Source organism: Lissotriton helveticus, chromosome 7 (genome assembly GCF_964261635.1).
Source record: "Lissotriton helveticus chromosome 7, aLisHel1.1, whole genome shotgun sequence".
In the NCBI taxonomy this organism is placed as follows: domain Eukaryota; kingdom Metazoa; phylum Chordata; class Amphibia; order Caudata; family Salamandridae; genus Lissotriton; species Lissotriton helveticus.
The window spans coordinates 1,451,029,444-1,451,051,391 of NC_136068.1; the positions used below are offsets into that span (position 1 = coordinate 1,451,029,444).

The 21,948-nt window shown below is 47.5% G+C and overlaps 1 protein-coding gene across 2 annotated transcripts in view; it reads left to right on the forward strand.

The window, feature by feature from the left end:
- The first annotated feature begins 477 nt into the window (after nucleotides 1–477).
- Nucleotides 478–21,948, forward strand: part of THAP7 (THAP domain containing 7) — a 146,873-nt gene continuing 125,402 nt past the window's right edge. Inside the window, exon 1 of one of the 2 annotated variants that reach the window (XM_078654813.1) lies at nucleotides 478–1,012. The gene's annotated coding sequence lies outside the window, so the exon portion shown is untranslated. The remainder of the gene's footprint in view (nucleotides 1,013–21,948) is intronic. The other variant, XM_078654814.1, reaches the window with a different exon arrangement.

A 21,948-nucleotide genomic window follows, 5' to 3' on the forward strand; every position in this document is an offset into this window, starting at 1 on the left:
TAACATGCTCACTTGTAATTTTCTCCTTATGTATCATTTCTGTTCCTATTGTGAAGCGCTCTGACACCTTCGGTTAAAGTCAGCGCTATATAAAAACGCATAAAAGAAAAAGAAAAAAAGAAAAGCAAAAATCTCTTGTAAAGCGATCTAGCACTTTTGAGTAACGTCCACGTCCACGGTATATAAATATGCATAAACTAAAAAAAAATTAATAGTGGGGCATTCGGCTCGACATAAACCCCACAACTGACGGTGGCGAGAGGAAATAAATAAAGGGGGCGTGAACCGCTCTAAGTTCAGGCCCGGTATACAACTGACCAAGCATGCCGAGTGTTTATTCGGGCAAACGCTGCCCATACTCAGCATGCCCTCTTCCAATGACGGGCCCGCTCTACAGTTACCAGGTTAATATGGCCGCCATAGAACAGCATTAGAATAGGATTCCTCCAAGTCCCATTTCTATTTCCATGTTTCTTTAGCGCCGTCTTCCTGGCCTACTGTGAGATTCGGCCGAGGAGCTACGAGACGACAGTCGTTGCATTGGGTGGTCTGCGGCGGTCACGGGAGAAGCAAGAAGGATTGGCCTGCAGTATTTTATTCTAGAGAGGCAGGTTGGACTTCCCGACTCCTTGGTGGCTGCAGCAAGTCAATATTTGTTTAATAAGAGAGAACCCTCTTGGACTGCATTGTGCGAGTTATTTGGAAGAGTCTGCCTCTAAAAGCTTGTGGACCCAACATTTGGGGCTTCGTTGAATAGACGGGAGTTAGTCAGACTTGGACCAATGCAGTAAACGCCTCCGAGATCTTGGCGCAGCTCTCTGCTATTAGGAGGCAGGACGCATCTAAACTCACTCCCTAGTTGTTACACATTGGCGTGGAAACCGAAACGATGCCTAGAAGCAGCATTTAGCAGCTTCATCATTGTGGTAAGCAAGTTCCACTGGCTCATTCGTTCACATTTGCAAGCCCCAGCTTCATCATTCGCTGGCCACTTTGAAATTAAGCATTAAAGGTGAGTTAGAATCCAGTCCACACATATTCAGCTTTCCAAAGTATGATTTTCATGAGAAAAAATCAATTGTTATAGGGAGTTAAATCAAAATACTTTAGGTGTGTTACGGCAAATAACATGACAAAATATTAAGCAATTGATTGGGATTTGGGAAGAAGCACTTGATGTTAGGCAGCTCAGCTGCAGCATCATGTGAGTTTTTTGACCAGTAGACGGAGTAAAGTTTTATTCAAACAGTATTGTTAGATTTCAAGTTAGTGAGGCCTTTACCTGCAGAAGTCCAAAGTGTGGATTGAGCCTGTCTGTCTCCTAGGAGATATATTTTTAGGCCTGGTGTTGTGATTGGATAGTGTTAGGGCTAGGGTTCCCATTGGCTGACGGGGTCACCTGATTACTAGGGCTATAAAAGGCCAGGCTTAGGGCGTCTCAGCTAAGGGCGGAGGGGACAAGGGCAGTTGCCTGTTTGAGCCTTTCGAAACTGACCAATGCCAGGGCCAGAAATGCTGCCCAATATACATATCTCCATTATGCATCTATATACTTTCAATGTACTTATGGATCTATATATTTATCACTTTCTTCTATTTTAGCATTTCCAATGCACTTCCCTATTTCTCAGCCTATACTTCACACGATATATCCTCTACCTCTACTCTCTCATTTAACCCCAAACCCCATACCACTACTATGATCCCCAAAATAAACCTTTCTAGACTCTCTCCTACTCTACCCCTCCTTGCATCATCTTACACCTCTTTTACTATACCGATTCCCCAAAACAAACCTTTCTAAACTCTTCCCTCTTTTCTACCCCTCCCCAACCCTTCTCCAAATAACATATCCACCACTAAAATTACTTTAATTGAGGTAACGGGTTTTTAGGAACCCGTTTGGTGCCAGGGGATAACACCCGAAGACCTCTGAGTTCTCCCTTGTTCCGGACCACAGAAACACTGAGTCTTCTAGTCGAGTCAGAGATCAAGTTTTATTGGCAGCTACCAAGTAACAGGTGTTCTAGAAGCACGACAAACACGGGTCATGTGTTCTCAGGAGACTGTTCGTTTTTACAGAACCAGCCTTCTCCTTATATACAAAAATAATAGCTGCAAGCAAGAATTCTTGAGTTTATGATATGGCTATACACATATTTCTACAATAATACAAAAGAGCGAAGTCATGTAGGCAAGCCCGTATTTTAATGTCCAATTCGTGATAGATTACCCAGCCAAGCCCGGAACTCCCATCAGATATCGGTGAAGCCCCAATAAAAGAAGGCACCTCCTAGTCATAAAACTGGCCATAAACAGGGAACGCGGACAGGCGTGTGTGTAGAAAACACGATCTGGATGTAGTGAATGGTTTGTGGCATGTTATGCATTGATGCTATCGTATTAGGCCACTGGGCGAGGAGCTGCCCAAACAGGTTCGGCTGGAGGCAATGGAGTCAGTTGGGACAGGTCAGGGGGGAGTCAGGGAAGGTGGACGTGTCCTTTTAGATCAAGCTCGACCTTTAATTGACTTATCATGAGGGCAAGACACAAGATGGATACCGTTTACAAAATGGAGTCTGAGGGGTTGGGACGGAAACTACGATTCAGGGGTGTTAGCATGTCTCGATCATGACGCAAATGCATAGGAATGATGTCCTAATCATTATCGGTTAGTCGACACCAAATTCGTCATGGTACGTTGATGTTTCGGGACATGGGTATCGGACCTCGATACCGGGACAACAGTAGGGTCCAGAATTTCAGAACCACAGACCCTCCTTTTGCCCTCATATAAGGCAATTCATGTTAATCCGAGTCTAGTCTGTATGAAGGAATTCGTGGAGATGCTGCTGTAGCATCATTCTGTTGCTCAGTTCGTCCCTTGACACAGGCTTCCGTACACATGAGGTAGCACAAAGGCCACATAGTGCAGGAGCGCACTGTACACACAGACAGAACATAAACAGAAGTGCTAAGATCATCCCAATGAAGATCAGTGTTTTCCATCCCCATGTAGCGATCAGTTCCCAGAACCACCCTAGTAAGGACCAGTCCCCTTTTTCTACGTGAAGGGAACCAGATATCACGTGTAGCTTAGAGATGGCCTGGTACACTGTCGGTGCGTTATCAGGGATGAAAATGCAACAACTGGATTGGATCACTCTACACACACCACCACGATCGGCGAGTATGATATCTAGGGCAACTCGGTTCTGAAGGATCATAAGTTGATCCGACTGAAGTTCGGTCGTCAAATTGCCAAGGGCTCCGGCCGTTGTAATCACGGCGGATTCAACTATCCTCGATAACTGGCGAATATTCCTGCTGTTCACCATAGGCCCCCAAAATGGCAGAAAACCCTTTGCGAAGTCAGCGAATTCTTGACCCGCGGTGTCGTCTTTACTCACGACACCTCTAGCTGTCCTTGTCCGATGGTAATCTGCTCTGGCCGTGTAGGTGGGAGGCAGCAGAAATGAGATAAAACATGTACCTGAGAAGTCAGGGGGCAACCAGGTGTAGGCTTGGTCATGGCAGACGAAATACGTGCCTTTGGCTGCTAATAGTATAGGGGAAGTTCGGGAAGCGAACACATATGTTTCCGTGCATATACTCTTTCCTAATTGTGCTTTGGGATCCCTACCGATACCTTGTAAACATAAGTGACCTCTGCTGGGTACTATCCAAACTGGGCGGGATTTCTTTGCTGTCTGGCTCTTACTCAGGTAAACCCCATATTTAGTTACGTTCCAACGAGTGTACGGAGTGAGTTCATCTTTGGGAATCGTAAGATAGGTGTCGAACTCTCTACTCATATTTCTTATCCCTGCTACTAGTGCCTTGTTACTGGAATCACTCTCAGTAGAACGGGTTGGGTATGGTTCTAGGGCGAATAGGAACATGGTCTGGAAAGCCCACAGAGAACCATAATAACTGAAAGGCAGGATGAAGTATGGGATACCCTTATCAGTCGTGTGCGGCATGAGTCCGCATACCCAACAGTTCGATGTGTTCATTATGGACTGGTGTTGGTGTAGAAGTTGAATGAATGAGTTATTTACAAATTCGAGTCTTCTGGCAGGCTTGTGTTCAGGTAGAGGGTGAAAGGAGTGTGTGGAGAGGGTGAGAGGAGGAGTTGGCCGAGTGTCATTTGAGAACAAGGAAACTTGAAAGACTAATAGGGTATAACCAGTCAAGAACATTGCTATGCTACACAACATAAAAATACATATTATCAAAAAACTTCTTTTGGCCAGTAGCGGGCATAATTGTTTTTCAAAGTCCGTGAGTCTGGCAGGTCTCTTTACCCTAGGAAACTCCATCCTCTAGTTGCTTCCCGCGGTGGTAGGTTGGTTCTGCCAGGGAGTGCGCTCTGTTCAGTCCGGGGTAACTCCCTTGGACCAACCAGAACCGTTGACCTAAACGTCCCCAGTTGCACTCCCCAGACTTCAACCGCGACCCTAGCAGCAGAACCGGATGGCGGTTCGAAAATCAAAAATGAGCAAGTTTCCTGAGAGTGAGAGAGCTGAAAAAATCAAAAAATAGTTCTTGGGGGAAGGGAAATCACATTAGTTTGCTTTTTATTAGTCTCTTTGTCTTGACCTTAGATTATATTGTTGTTTCCCAGGTACGGTGTGGTCTTCAAACAATGTCTCAGGTTCGGTAGTGTCCAACTGCATTGACGGTGGCACAAGTCCTTGTAAAATATGATCACTCTCCTTTTCGGTACCAGTTTCTTTAAAACGTGCATCGCTGAAAGGGATGAAGCGAGTTATGGATTCTGTCTCGGAGTCGGCAATTCCTTCGTTGACCCACCGGTCGTATGGAAGGGGCAGAGGGACCCGTTTACAATGGGTCCCGTGCACCCAGTTATTTTTGCCTTCCACCCGAACAGCTGATCTCATGGAAAGAAGTACCAGGTACGGTCCGGTCCACCTCGGCTGTCCGTTGTTTGTGCGCTGGAAATTCCGCACCAAGACCGACGTGCCGGGTTCGATGGAGTGACCTGGATCGTCAGAGGCTGGCGGAGAGGAGCTGTGAACCTGTTGGTGTAAAACACGCAATTTAGTTGTTAATTCGCACAAATAGTCAAGCAGTACAGGGTGCTCTATTTCGCTGAGTTTCTTTGGCCTTGGCACGCCCCAGACGTTGGCTGGGCGGCCAAACACTATCTCATGAGGACTAAGTCCTAACCTGGAATGGACTGTCATTCTGGTTGACAAGAGTGCTAGGGGCAAGGCGTCAGGCCATTTAAGACCTGTACAGGCTTGGATCTTGGCTAATTTGAGCTTTAAAGTGCCATTGTAGCACTCTACTAATCCAGCTGATTGGGGGTGATTCGCAGAGTGAAACTTTTGTTGTATGCCTAAACACTCACACACTCTCTTCATCACGCGTCCTACGAATTCACTTCCATTATCACTCCAGACGATTCTAGGCATACCGAATCTCGGGAAAAACTCTTTGACAAGGGCTTTGGCAGTCGAGAAGGCAGTATGTCCTTAAGGGGGTACGCTTCCACCCACCTGGAGAAAGCGCAAACAACAACGAGCACATACTTCAGATTGTTGCATCTCTCCATGTGAATGAAATCGAGCTGCAAAACCTCGAACGGATACGTTGGAGGCGCAAAATGACCAGCTGGAGTTGGGGTTCCCCTACCGGGATTGTACTTCAAACACACCATACAGTTTCTGACCACATTCTCTGCATATTTCGGGATATTACCATTTTGCCATACTGGGGCCAATACTTTACAGATTCCTCTCGAACTAATGTGCGCAACTCCATGAGCCATGGTTACTACTGCAAGTACATATGCGTTAGGTAATAGCCATCGCTGGTGTTCTGACAGTTCGACCCAACAACCATTCGCGTCTAATCTACCTTTACTTTCTCTCCATTCATTCACCTCTTTCTCAGTTGCCTCGGCTTGTATAGATTTCACGCTTTCAATGGTGTCCTCACACATCCGTAATCCATCTTGCGGGACCTACAACATACATCCGACTCATCGTGTTCCTTGCAGTCTCTTTCGCAACCTCGTCTGCAAATGCATTTCCGCGGCCAACATCATCCTGAATCTTTTTGTGTGCACTGCATTTCACAATGGCAACTTGTAGTGGCAAGGTCAGTGACTCGAGGAGCTCATTAACTAGCTGACCATGTTGTATCTTTGCACCATGTGACGTAAGAAACCCACGTTCACGCCACAATCTCCCAAAACTGTGAGCCACACCAAAGGCGTATTGGCTGTCAGTGTACACATTCACTTGCTTTCCTTTTGCTAACACACATGCTCTGGTAAGCGCAATTAGCTCTGCAGCTTGTGCAGAATTATGGGAAATGCGCGCGGTCTCTATAATGGTGTGTAATGTCGTTACGGCATATGCTGCAGTCGTATCACCATTCGGCAGCTTGAAACATGAACCATCAACCCATAAAGTATCGTTGCATTCAGGAAGGGGAGTGTCCTGTAAGTCTACTCTCCCTTTTGTCTCTTCTTCTGTCCTAAAACAGCAGTCATGGTTATCAATCTTGTCTGTTTCTGTCGGAATGGGTAATAACGTTGCGGGGTTCAGTGTATCACACCTCTTTATGTGGATGTGACTTGCTAGCAGTGTAAGTGCGTAACTGGATAGTCGAGCGCTAGTAAGATGTTGTGTCTTCGTCCTGTTTAGTAAAATGTCTACTGCATGCGGGACCATAATGATCAGAGTATTATTCATGACTAATCCAGCGGGTTGTCGAATGCAGACAGCTGCTGCGGCGGTAGCCCTCAGACAACTTGGTAGGGCTTTAGCCACAGGGTCTAGAGTTGCCGAAAAATACGCGCATGGGCGCTGTCTGTCCCCAAATTGTTGTGTTAAAACTGATAATGCACAACCTTCCTTCTCATGGACATATAATGTAAAAGGCTTACTGTAGTTGGGGTTTCCCAACACAGGAGCCGAACATAATGCATCACGCAACTCGTGGAAACTCGTCTGACAATCTTCAGACCAGGGCATAGGATTTGGCGTGTCTTTACAGAGTAGTGCCAGCAAGGGTTTAGCTAGTAGTGAGAAATTCGGTATCCATTGTCTACAGTACGATGTAATGCCCAAGAAGGCCCGAACATCTCTCTGTGTCCTTGGGGCACTCAGTTCTGCAATTGCCTGTATTCTTTCTGGTGTCAGTCTCCTTCCCTCCTTCGACAAGATGTGACCTAGGTAGGTAACCTCTTGTCGACAAAATTGTAGTTTGGAGAGAGAGACTTTGTGCTTCATGTTACATAAGTGATGCAATAATGACAGCGTAGCTCGTTTGCAAATTTCTTCAATGTCTGCAGCGATCAGCAGATCGTCTACGTACTGAATCAGAGTTGAACCATTCGGTAGAATAATCGTTTCTAGTTGTGTTTTCAGGGCCTGACTGAATATTGATGGGCTTTCGCAGTAGCCTTGAGGAGCGCACTTGAAGCGGAAGCTTCGTCCTCCTAAATTGAATCCAAAAATATCTCTACTCTCCTCAGCAATCGGGATGCTGAAGAAAGCGTTCTTCAGGTCAATCACCGAGAACCAAGCTGCTGAAGCTGGAACCATCGTCAATAAAGCAGTAATGTCGGGGACAACTGGAAACTGTGGGATAACTATCTTGTTCACTTCTCTGAGGTCGATGACGAACCTGTACACAGGTGGTTGTAAAGGATCAGTACGCTTTAAGACGGGCAGAACTGGACTGTTACAAACATTTCCTGTTGTTTCTTCGATGACGTCTTTATCAATCAGGTCATAAACAATCGTCAATAACGCCTTTTCACATTCGCTAGATATTTTGTATTGGGGAATACGTGGCAACCTAACGTTGGCTTTCAATGTTATGACATACGGTGCTATCTCCAAACGACCTACATCATTGGAGCCATTAGCCCAAAGTATATCAGGAAGTGATGACAATTCAGTCGGAATATTGTCCTTTGACAAATACATTGGAGAAATGACTTTCTTACCTAAAGTAAGTTGTACTCCCAAGGGGGAACAGTACAAAGTCGCATATAACCTTTTTAGCAAATCCAAACCTAACAAATTTTCACCGCAACCTGTTGTAAGAATGAGGGGTGCTTCTAATTCGCACGGGCCGATAGAAAGAGATATAGGACTAGAGATCGGGTTTCTAACAGGGGCGCCAGAGAAACCTACTGAAACATTCATTTCGCCAGACAAAGGTGCGCCAGGAAGTTTCGAGTGCATGATAGAACTTTTTGTAGCACCAGTATCCAGCAGAAATGGCTCTGACACTCCTGAGGTAATTACCTTGACATAAGGTCCATTCTGATCTACTGGAACTGAAACAACTCCCTCTCTTTGTCCATGGCTGTCCTAGCAATCGTTACCCTCATTTTCGTGTTCGGTGTAATAGTCGTCAGCATAGTACTGAACTGACCTAGACGATGCATTATTCTGTTGGTCAAAGCTGTTCATCGAATTCTGAGGCGGAAAAGAAGTTGTATTCTGGGTGAAATTTCCACGGCCCCTACCTCTATGGGCATGTTGAACACCTCGTCCCCTTACACCTGAAGCACCGCTCAAACGTCGCGCAAGAGCCGGACAATTACCTTTAAAGTGACCCTCTTCCTTGCAATACGCACATTGATTCGGGCCATAAGCAATACGCTGATGGGAAAACTCGTTTCCTTGCGCGTTTCTCGAATACTGCTGTTGTTGTTGATAATTGGGCTGACTAGCCGTACGAGGCTGATAGGCTTGCTGGAGAAGAACTTTAGTTTTTAAATCTTTTGTCTTTTTGTCGACTTTATCTAGCTCGTCTTTGCGCCTATTTTCGTAGTACTGGGCTGTAGCTAAAATTTGCGCTGACGTAGAGACAGCCCAAGCACTCTCTGAATCTTTCAGTTTATTACACAGTTCAGGGATTAAATTATGTACGAATTTGTCTACAAACAATCTTTGACCACCCTCGGTAGCCATATCCTGACCACTATGATCGGTGAAAGTCTCCTCAAATCTTGTGAAAAAGTCAGACACATTCTCATCTTTCTTCTGCTTGCACGCAGATAGCTTGTCCCAGTTTACGCGTACTTCAGGCATTATGGTTTTCATGTACGCGATAATTCTACCGGGAAGTTCAGCTATTAACGGCTCAGGTTTAGAACCACCTATTTGTCTAGCATCTATAGCGGCAATGTTCGCCCATGAGTCACCTAGTTCTTGGTCATGGTTCGTATGACGTATTTTGCTCCATAAAGGATGTGGAACAACGTTCCCAAACAACATGTCTATATCCGCTAAATTCATTATACATGAGTTTGTAGTTTGCGATAACTCCTTATAATACCCAGTCGGGTTTTTACGAGGATCAGGCAGTGTCTGCTTGAGTGCTAAGACTTCGGATCTTTTCCAGGGGACATGTACCCATACACGCTGGAAATGAGGCAGAATTGGTGGATTCGCATTCGCATCACCTTCCCTCCAAACCGGAGGAACCTCTCTCATGGGGTACTGTCTCGCTCTTTTTCCACCTGGTGCATCGTCTTCGTGACATGATCTAGAGACGTTTCCCTTACTCCTATAAGAGAGCAATAACTCTATCGCTTTCTCAACATCTGCACCTATAATCATACCTTCATAGAACTTAAAGCGTGTACGCCATAGTTCGTTCATTGTGTATTTGGGATCATTCGTCTCCAAATCTTCGCCCAGATATACACACATCTCTTCGAATACGTATCTCTGAGTGGGTGCATTCCATTGACGGAAAACTTCCATAACAGACTGGACATCATATCTAACAGTATCCGTAATCCATTGGCGTGCTAGTTCATTCAGCACTTTTCTTTCCTCGTAATCAGGCAGTTGACTACGGGACTGTCTATGTTCTGTTTTAGGCATTGTTTTAGGCGACCCAAAGAAAGGTTAAAATAGACTAGTGACGGTACCTGTCACTCTTTGTCTAATAGAAGGAGAACCTTGCGGAGGAGTAAGTGCCTCGGAAAAAACAGGCTGAGGCAAAGAAGAAGTAGAGGCAATAGCAGAGGAAGTCAAAGTAGTAGCAGACGTAGTATCATAGACAATAGCTGGAGCTGTAGGAAAAGTCGTAGAAGTAGATGGAGTATGTAGCAAAGATGGCGGCCCTTGAGAAGACTGCGCCGGAGAAGTAGAAACCAGCTGAAGAGGAGCTGGCGTTCGTGCAAGAGCTGGGTTACGTGCGCCGGGGCGCGGTATAGTAAAATGCTTTGGCGTTGTAGCGTCTAACGCATACGGTGGAGGTGAGCTTAATAAGTGGGACATTAATGGATCTTTCTCGGATCTCTCCTCTTGACCTTGTCCCTTATTTGGTAACATCGGGTAGCATTTATCTACTGCTAGTTTCTTGCTCCTAAGTATTTGTTCGTTTTCCTGCTCTTCCTCGTTATCCCTGTATGCAACGGCAGCTTGCACCATTGACATACCTCTTTTATTCTTTTTTGCCAATTTTATTTCTTTCTGTTTGGCTTCTTTGCGCCATAAGCGGAAAGAGTCAAACATCGCCGGCCGGGCTTTTCTCTTGAATAATTTGACCTCTAGGTTATCTAATATTTCTGAGTCGAAACTACCATATTGGGGCCATTTTAAAACACCATCCTTGCGGGTGTATTTTATCCACACTTCATTATATGTGATAGGACCTACGCCGTGTTTTACATAGAGCTCATATGTTGGAGTTCCAATCGGAGGAACCGGACAGGAATCCTCTAATCGGGAGTCCTTACTATAACCAAGACAAAACAAGTTTCCAAGTCTGCTAAAACCAGGCATCTTTGCTCACTAGTCTAGCTTCAAACTTCAAAGGATTATCTGTTACGATATTTCTCGTGAATACACAAGTCCTTCGGCTTTGGGGCTTGCAAGTACCAAATCAAAGCGTATCTCCAGGATACCAAAAACTAAGGACAAACTAAGGACTGGGAGACGCTCCACTTATACTTAACTGAAGTATTTGAAGATCGGTGACGTCGCTAGAAGACTCGTCTATCGTTTCGCTCTACCAAGGATCACTGGGTCCAAAACAAGGCGATAGTCAGGGCAGCAGTCCTTCGTAGCTGTCGGGACGCGGGGAACCTCGCAGCAAAGACCTTTGGAACCACGTCGACATACAGGGGTCGCTGAAGTGGCTGGCCGTCCTCTGGAATTTTCACACGAAGCTCCTCACGAACATCTGGCTTGGACCGTCGCCGCTTGATACCGCCCCGAGTTGGGCGCCAACTGAGGTAACGGGTTTTTAGGAACCCGTTTGGTGCCAGGGGATAACACCCGAAGACCTCTGAGTTCTCCCTTGTTCCGGACCACAGAAACACTGAGTCTTCTAGTTGAGTCAGAGATCAAGTTTTATTGGCAGCTACCAAGTAACAGGTGTCCTAGAAGCACGACAAACACGGGTCATGTGTTCTCAGGAGACTGTTCGTTTTTACAGAACCAGCCTTCTCCTTATATACAAAAATAATAGCTGCAAGCAAGAATTCTTGAGTTTATGATATGGCTATACACATATTTCTACAATAATACAAAAGAGCGAAGTCATGTAGGCAAGCCCGTATTTTAGATGTCCAATTCGTGATAGATTACCCAGCCAAGCCCGGAACTCCCATCAGATATCGGTGAAGCCCCAATAAAAGAAGGCACCTCCTAGTCATAAAACTGGCCATAAACAGGGAACGCGGACAGGCGTGTGTGTAGAAAACACGTTCTGGATGTGGTGAATGGTTTGTGGCATGTTATGCATTGATGCTATCGTATTAGGCCACTGGGCGAGGAGCTGCCCAAACAGGTTCGGCTGGAGGCAATGGAGTCAGTTGGGACAGGTCAGGGGGGAGTCAGGGAAGGTGGACGTGTCCTTTTAGATCAAGCTCGACCTTTAATTGACTTATCATGAGGGCAAGACACAAGATGGATACCGTTTACAAAATGGAGTCTGAGGGGTCGGGACGGAAACTACGATTCAGGGGTGTTAGCATGTCTCGATCATGACGCAAATGCATAGGAATGATGTCCTAATCATTATCGGTTCGTCGACACCAAATTCGTCATGGTACGTTGATGTTTCGGGACACGGGTATCGGACCTCGATACCGGGACAACAGTAGGGTCCAGAATTTCAGAACCACATCATGTTTCACCATACTAATTCAACACTAATCCTGATGGGTTCCAGAGTAGCGTGCTACTTGCGCTTTAAAACCCCATCAGGGGTAGCAAGCGCTATATAAATACAAACCTCTTTCCCTTCTCAATCCCGCCACCTACCCTTCTCTACCCAAATAAAATAACTGAATAACATATCCACTACTCAAATTTACTTCATATTTTACTATACTAATTTTCAATACTAATCCTTTGAGTTCCGGAGTGGCGTGCTACTTCCCAGAAAAGCGCTTCAGCATCCATCAGGGGTAACAAGTGCTATATGAATACAAACCTTTCTTCCCCTTTTTATCCCTCCGCTATCCTTTTCACTCCAAATAACTGACTAATATCCACCACTGAAATTACGTTCATATTTCACCATATTAATTCACCACTAATCCTTTATGGGCTTCCTGAATAGCATGTTTCAGCACCCCATCAGGGTTAACAAGCGCTTTATAAATACAAACCTTTTTTCCTCCTCTATCCTTCTGCTATCATTCCAAATCCAAATAACTGACTAACCTATCCACCACTTAAAATGTACTTGCATGTTTCACTATACTAATTCAACACTAATCCTCTATGGGTCCCGGAGTAGCGTGCTAGCCGCCGAAAAAGCGCTTCGGCGCCTCGTCAGGGGTATTAAGCGCTATATAAATGCAATTACAATACAATACTTACTGTACGCAGCAGCCTCATTTGTTTTTTATAGTTTTAATTGGGATACCAATCAACCCTTGCGATGCCAGAAAACGCGATTGTATGGTTAGAAAGGTATAGGGTGATCAGTGTGGACCCAACTTCGTGTTAGCATGCTCTGTTTTAATGACAGGCAGTCGCTTCCTGATGGCAAGACCCCCCTTGCCGGTGCTAAATCTCTGGCACTGTTTGGAAGCCTCATTGTGAAGGTAGGAGGTTTTGTCATGCCAGCAACTTCTGGTTTCTTGCTAGAAAACTCCATTGTGGTGATAGACCACTTTACTCTGGTGTCACAACCCCCATTATGAAGTCAGGAATGCTCGTGATGTCAAGAGTACCCGTATTTAGGAAGACTCATTGGAATTACAGGAAGCCTTAGTGTGCAGGCAAAAATTCATATTCTAACGTCATCAAGCCATATCCATTTTGTGACGTCATGTAACTTTTTGTGATGTTTTAAAGCCTTTTTATGAAGTATACAAGTCTTATTTTGATGGCGTGAAGCCATGAGTGCTGTTCTAAGTCCTGTTTGATATGAGAAATACCTGTTCTTATGTCAGAGCTCTGTATTTAATAGCAGGACTTTTTATTGTGGTATCAGAAAGCCCCTTCGGGTGCTGAATGCAATAGCATTGTCATAAACCCATGATGCTCTATTAGGAATCCCGTTTGTAATGTCAGAAATACCATTTTGAAATCAAAAACTCTCTCATTGATGGCATTAATTTATTTTGTGATCTTAAGTAGTGTCAATATCCATATTGTGAGTTGGGATATCTGTTTTGGTGTCTTTTTGTGATGTTCCTGTATCACCTTGTTGCTTGGATATGGATTTACTGTAAATAAATGGAAAGACAAAAGGCATTTGGCAAAACAGGAACAAGTTGGTTTAATTAAATGCTGTGGCCAGGAGAGCCAGGACAGAATGTGTCTGCTCAAATCTCTCAATGTACAATTCCATTTTTACAGTTCTTGTGGTACAGAAAAAGCATCACAATGGTAAATCAACAAACTAGCGCATCTGATAAGGATACAGATGGCTCTGGACCATGGGGAGAGCTAGTGTGGGCCAGTGTGTATGTGTCCAGATGTCCGGCATGAAGAGCGCGTGATCACTACATGTGGTGTGCCTTGTCGTGTCGATCACTACATGTAGTGTGCCTGTCAGGGTTGATGGAGAGGTCACCTTGGGTGAATATGACAGCAATGATGTGAGTTTATCGAACTCCTCTAAAGATAATATGGATGGTGTGCCTTGTCGTGTCGATCACTACATGTAGTGTGCCTGTCGGGGTTGATGGAGAGGTCACCTTGGGTGAATATGACAGCAATGATGTGAGGTTATCGAACTCCTCTAAAGATAATATGGATGGCAGCCACTGGTATCGGTTTTATCAACTTTATCGTCATTCCGCATATAGTTGTCATTTTGTACATTGATATTGTTTATACTGGTATTAACATGGTTATGTTTGCTTTGGTCTGAACGTACGTTGACATTGTTCTTATTTGCAACAATAATAGAATTGTATGAGCATAGATCACAGAATACATAGGTATCATTATTGCTGATGTCAGGTGCTGCTGTGCAGGCAAAAGTTACGGCATACTTTCACTTTGCATTTACTTATATTGCCGTTGTTGGGCCTGTGCATTTACTTATATTGCCCTTGTTGGGCCTGCACATATCATGACATTCACTGACCTCCTATTCACTAATTCCGATAATGTCGTAATTAAGTAAATCCCTGTAGTATTGTATCTATCTATGTATGTATACAGTATTTATATCACAAATGTAGCTGAAAAGATAGCAGAGCGCTGACCAGGGTGAAAGGCAAGCTACAGTTGACGAGTATTATGGGAAGTAGATGGTTAATGGATTGCTACTGCATTGCAATGTTGTGTTCTTTAAAGAGGGTTGTCTTCAATTATTTCTTATTATTTATTGGAGCTGTGCTGGGGCTGTCCCGATGGACACAAGAAGTTGTTTCTCATCCTGATTGAATCTAAAAGACCTCTCTTTTTTTTTGTTTTTACACTTCTTCGTCTACTGTTCGAAGGGGTCCTAGCTGCACGTATACAGATAGCTACTTGAGATACTGAGCTTGACTACAAGATAAGCAAGATGCTGGTTTGATGGTTAGGGCTCGCCTGCTGATGCGCTTCAGCGCATAGCTGGCGAAGCTCTATAGGGGCTTATCCAGTGTTTATCCACTGGCGATTCCACTGGCGATTCCTTCAAGTGCATGTGCTTTTTAGGTCATTGCGCTTGCGCAAGCCCTAAAAAGCGCGTGCACAATGCCACCAGCCGCCTGCCTGCCTGCCTCGCATTACCACATCAAAGGCAGCCCTCCGAGCGCATTTCTCACCCCCTAATTATTCACGGCCGGCTGGCAGGCACATCAAAGGCTGCTGCTGCCGTGACTCGCATTTCTCCTCCCTCCTCCCCTATCACTGCCCAGGCCGGCCGTACTTTCTCTTTACAAGGGCGCCCATTCCTGAATCACTTGAAATCTCTCCACATTATTTGCATTTTGTTAATTAAAAAAATTAACTTCAACACAGCGTTGCACATTTTTCTCGACTTCGGAAGGATGAGTCCCAATCTCATTTGTACAAAGTGTTGTAATGGGATTATTGGAGAGTTAGAGAAACGTGCTCACAAGTTACATTTTTATGCAAATCATCTGAGTAAATAAACAATAGCATGGTGCCGTTTGCGTCCTTGACTTGATCTGGTTTTTATTTTTATTTTGCTATTATTCTCACAAAGGCTAAGAAGGTCTGCCTACTTTAGTATTAAGTGCTATACGTCGCATAAGCAACAGCTAACCATTCACTCACCCACGCAACGCCACTCACCCATGCAACGCCACTCACCCACGCAACGCCACTCACCCACGCAACGCCACTCACCCACGCAACGCCACTCACCCACGCAACGCCACTCACCCACGCAACGCCACTCACCCACGCAACGCCACTCACCCACGCAACACCACTCACACACGCAACGCCACTCACACACGCAACGCCACTCACACACGCAACGCCACTCACACACGCAACGCCACTCACACACGCAACGCCACACACACACGCAACGCCACACACACACGCAACGCCACACACACATGCAACGCCACACACACATGCAACGCCACTCACACATGCAACGCCACTCACACATGCAACGCCACTCACACATGCAACGCCACTCAACCACGCAACGCCACTCACACACGCAACGCCACTCACACACGCAACGCCACTCACCCACGCAACGCCACTCACCCACGCAACGCCACTCAGCCACGCAACGCCACTAAGCCACGCAACGCCACTCACATACGCAACGCCACTCACACACGCAACGCCACTCACACACGCAACGCCACTCACACACGCAACGCCACACACACACGCAACGCCACACACACACGCAACGCCACACACACACGCAATGCCACACACACACGCAACGCCACTCACACACGCAACGCCACTCACACATGCAACGCCACTCACACATGCAACGCCACTCACACATGCAACGCCACTCACACACGCAACGCCACTCAACCACGCAACACCACTCACCCACGCAACGCCACTCACCCACGCAACGCCACTCACCCACGCAACGCCACTCACCCACGCAACGCCACTCACCCACGCAACGCCACTCACCCACGCAACGCCACTCACCCACGCAACGCCACTCACCCACGCAACGCCACTCAGCCACGCAACGCCACTCAGCCACGCAACGCCACACACACACGCAACGCCACACACACACGCAACGCCACACACACACGCAACGCCACACACACACGCAACGCCACACACACACGCAACGCCACACACACACACGCAACGCCACTCACACATGCAACGCCACTCACACACGCAACGCCACTCACACACGCAACGCCACTCACACACGCAACGCCACTCACACACGCAACGCCACACACACACGCAACGCCACACACACACGCAACGCCACACACCCACGCAACGCCACTCACCCACGCAACGCCGCTCACCCACGCAACGCCGCTCAGCCACGCAACGCCGCTCAGCCACGCAACGCCGCTCAGCCACGCAACGCCGCTCAGCCACGCAACGCCGCTCATCCACGCAACGCCGCTCACCCACGCAACGCCGCTCACCCACGCAACGCCGCTCAGCCACGCAACGCCACTCAGCCACGCAACGCCACTCAGCCACGCAACGCCACTCAGCCACGCAACGCCACTCAGCCACGCAACGCCACTCAGCCACGCAACGCCACTCACCCACGCAACGCCACTCAGCCACGCAACGCCACACACACACGCAACGCCACACACACACGCAACGCCACTCACACACGCAACGCCACTCACACACGCAACGCCACTCACACACGCAACGCCACTCACACACGCAACGCCACTCACACACGCAACGCCACTCACCCACGCAACGCCACTCACCCACGCAACGCCACTCACCCACGCAACGCCACTCACCCACGCAACGCCACTCACCCACGCAACGCCACTCACCCACGCAACGCCACTCACCCACGCAACGCCACACACCCACGCAACGCCACACACCCACGCAACGCCACACACACACGCAACGCCACACACACACGCAACGCCACACACACACGCAACGCCACACACCCACGCAACGCCACACACCCACGCAACGCCACTCACCCACGCAACGCCACTCACCCACGCAACGCCACTCACCCACGCAACGCCACTCACCCACGCAACGCCACTCACCCACGCAACGCCACTCACCCACGCAACGCCACACACACACGCAACGCCACACACACACGCAACGCCACTCACCCACGCAACGCCGCTCACCCACGCAACGCCGCTCACCCACGCAACGCCGCTCAGCCACGCAACGCCGCTCAGCCACGCAACGCCGCTCAGCCACGCAACGCCGCTCAGCCACGCAACGCCGCTCATCCACGCAACGCCACTCATCCACGCAACGCCACTCATCCACGCAACGCCACTCATCCATATGCAAAACGAAAAATGTCAAACTCTTCTATTGCGAGACCTATTGCATTTTCAATGCTTGTTTTTTGCTTGGTTTTGTATTCTCTACAAATGTGAAAGGGAGACCCATTACATTGTAAGGAGATTGTATTGTGATAAAGTCCCAAAGTTGTTCCAAAGGACCCTTCCGTGATGTTACGGTGACCTACCTCTACAGTCAACCAATAGTATTGCTGTGGTGCCAGGATATTATGGACTAAATATCACCTGAGAAAAATATTGTCCTAAAAATCTTTTACAAAATTGTCCACCATTGTAGTTAATAGAAAATGTACTTCCTATAGAGGGACCTTTGGCAATGATTATTTGAAATGATGGTGTGACATCTGTTTGATAAAACAAAAATGGGTGACGTTTGTTTACTTTTGCCATTTTAGCCTTATTAACCCCTACCATGCTTGTGACAGAACCACTCCGTCACGAGCCACGGGTGGCGTGTGCTCATGACTGAGTGGTTCCGTCATGCTGCGGCCGCTTCGCCCACGCTGCATCAATTCCCCGCCTGCGTGGTGTATCAATGAGTGGGCGGGGCCGTGACGAAACCACTCCGTCATAAGCACAGCACGCCCGTGGCTCGTGACGGAGTGGTTCCGTCACAAGCATGGCGGCGCCGCGTGAACCCCAGCGCCGAAAGCGGAATTACCGCCGCAGCGGAATTACCGCCGCAGCCAAGGTGTTAACAAACTGTCAAGAAGAAGCAATATGATGCTCCTCATAAATCTTTGAGCTTTAGCTTTCCCATAAATCGTTTTTTTGCCTAAATCTGCATAATTGGCAACTGTGAAGTTATGATTTTTAGACCAGCCACCTGGTACCTGTCTCTCAAGCTCCATTACCTTATGCCCCTTCTAGACCCTCCCCTACAGTTCTAAACTTCGGCAGCAGAGATGATTTGTATTAGAGCTTCTGCTACCACCAATTTGGCTGTCTTGTGTGCATGCCTTCCATAATTCTTAATCTTTTATCCACACCAGCTCCCTGCAGCAGACTACATTTTTTTGTTCAGTAGCCTCTGTCAGTGTCCTAGTCACGAGTGACACAACCCACCAACGGTGCACTCACTTTAAGAGCATGTCATACCCTCAGACCTGTGATACAATCCAAGCTCTTGAAATACCTCAAGATCTGAAATAAATTTGAGCAGTGGACATGTGGGTCTGTTATATGTATTGAAAAGGATTGTGGAGGGCAGGGTTTGAATTTAAATGCCTCCTGCTACCCCGGATGTGGTGCTGAAGTGCTTTTTGGCAGGTAGCACACTACTCCAGAACCCAAACAGGATTAGTGAAGAATTTGTATAAGGAAATATGAAATTAATTTGAGCAGTGGCCATGTGGGACTGTTATATGGATTGAAAAGGATAGTGGCTGGATAGAAGAGAGAAGGGTCTAGAAAGTTTTTTGGGAGTTCACAGCAGTAGAAGGAGGTTTGATTTGAGTAAAGGGGTGGTGGGGAGATAATATCGCTAGCCTGAGGTCCCTGTAGAAACCACAGATGCACTAGAATAGTGGAGATCCCTGCAAAGACCTGGTTACAGAACCAAGGTTTGTTGTTGGGCCAAGTTTGTGCTATATAAAAAAGCCCAAAAAGTTTAGGTCCATGCACTGTTGCTTTTGGGCCCTGACTAGAGGTCCTATTTGTAGTGGGGAAAGAGTGGGCATTCCCATACAGATGTAGTATGTTTCTCTAATGGTTAGTTGGCGTGCCTGGGGACTACCACGTGACCCTGGACCAAGATTCCTGGCTTCTAGTCCAAGCTTTGGCGTTTGCTGTAATGTGACGTTGACTTAAAATCGAAAGACAAATATGACAGGTTGTGATTTGAAAGACTTGCAAATAGCAGAATGGGCTGGAGAGTAACAACATAATGTTGTAAATGCTGAGGTTCTCTTGTCTGATAACAACCACACCTTAACTTCAAGCTTGCGCACTTGACCAAGAACTGTAGTGTGCTTTCAAGTACTGTGCCAGTTGCTTGTTTCCACCCAAAAGCATTGCAGCGCTACATGAGCACCAGAATACATGCGCATGATTTGGTAATTGTTTTTTCATTTTATGCATAAACGGGAAGATTATGTGATTTGTCAATAATCACTAGATGTTACTTCGACGTCAGGACACTTGTCCCACTTTCCCGCATCATGAACACCATCGACTCCGGCTCCCCCTCCGACCCATGCGCTCATCATATCTTCAACAAAGCCGACACCATCATCGCGCCCCACCTCCGGAACGTCATTAACAGCTCCTTCACGTCAGCCACCTTCCCTGGAAGCTCGAAACACGCAGAAATCAACGCCCTTCTGAAGAAACCAACAGTGGACCCCAAAGACCTCAAGAACTTCCGCCCCATCTCTCTGCTCCCCTTCCCGGCCAAAGTCATCGAGAAGACCATCAATAAACAGCTGACTGCATTCCTCGAAGAAAACAACTTGCTCGACCCATCCCAATCCAGATTCCGTGCCAACCACAGCACCGAGACCGCCCTCATCGCAACCACCGATGGCATCAGGACCCTGATGGACAACGGAGAGACAGCCGCTCTCATCCTCCTGGACCTCTCGGCAGCCTTTGACACCGTCTGCCACCGCACCCTAATAACCCGCCTCTACAACACTGGGATCCAAGGAAAGGCCCTGGACTGGATCACATCGTTCCTCTCCGACAGAACCCAAAGAGTCAGCCTCCCTCCCTTCCGCTCAGAGGCCACCAAAATCATCTGCGGCGTACCCCAGGGCTCCTCACTCAGCCCAACCCTCTTCAATATCTACATGAGCCCCCTCGCCGCCATCGCACGCAAACACAACATCAACATCATCTCCTACGCCGACGACACCCAACTGATACGCTCCCTCACGAAAGACCCTCTCACCGCCAAAGCCAACTTCCAGGACGGAATGAAAGAGGTCGCAGAATGGATGAAGCACAGCCGTCTGAAGCTCAACTCGGACAGGACTGAGGTCCTCATCCTCGGACAATCCCCATCCGTCTGGAACGACTCCTGGTGGCCCACGACACTGGGCACCGCACCGACACCCAAGAACCACGCACGCAAGCTGGGATTCTTCCTGGACTCCTCCCTCACGATGACCAAGCAAGTCAACGCAGTCTCGTCCTTATGTTTCAACACCCTGTGCATGCTCCGAAAGATCTTCCGGTGGATCACCACCGAAACCAGAAAGACGGTCACCCAGGCCCTCGTCACCAGCCGACTGGACTACGGGAACACCCTATACGCAGGCACCACAGCCAAACTTCAGAAACGCCTTCAACGCATACATAACGCCTCCGCACGACTCCTCCTCGACATCCCCCGCCACAGCCACATATCCGCCCACCTGAGAAACCTGCACTGGCTACCCGTCAGCAAGAGGATCACGTTCAGGCTGCTCACCCACTCACACAAACCGCTCCACAACATGGGCCCGAATACCTCGACAACCGCCTCTCGTTCTACACCCCCACCCGCCAGCTCCTCTCAACCAGCCTCGCCCTCGCCACCGTCCCACGGATTTGCAGAACCACCATCGGAGGGAGATCATTCTCCTACCTGGCAGCCAAAACGTGGAACTCCCTCCCCGCACACCTACGACTGACCCAAGACCATCTCACCTTTAGGAAACACCTCAAGACCTGGTTATTCGAGCAATAGCGGCACCCCCCCCACCCTCCCTTCAGCACCTTGAGACCCTCACGGGTGAGTAGCGCGCTCTACAAATGTATTGATTGATTGATTGATTGATTGATTGAAAGTTGGCAGCTCTGGCAAGGCCTAGGCTTGCTTTTTCCAGTTTATGTAACAGACTTGCATTATATTTCCAGTTTAAAAGCAAATGTTGTGGCTGAAAAAGCAAGTCTGAGATTGTACACCCTCCGCTTCGCCGTTGTGTGCTAGGATTCAGTCGTTCTAAATTCTAGCTGGTAGAAACTCCATTTGACAAGTGGAGAAAAACCATGTGTGTCAGGTCCAATTAATTTTTCATTTAAGTGAAAGAGAATGC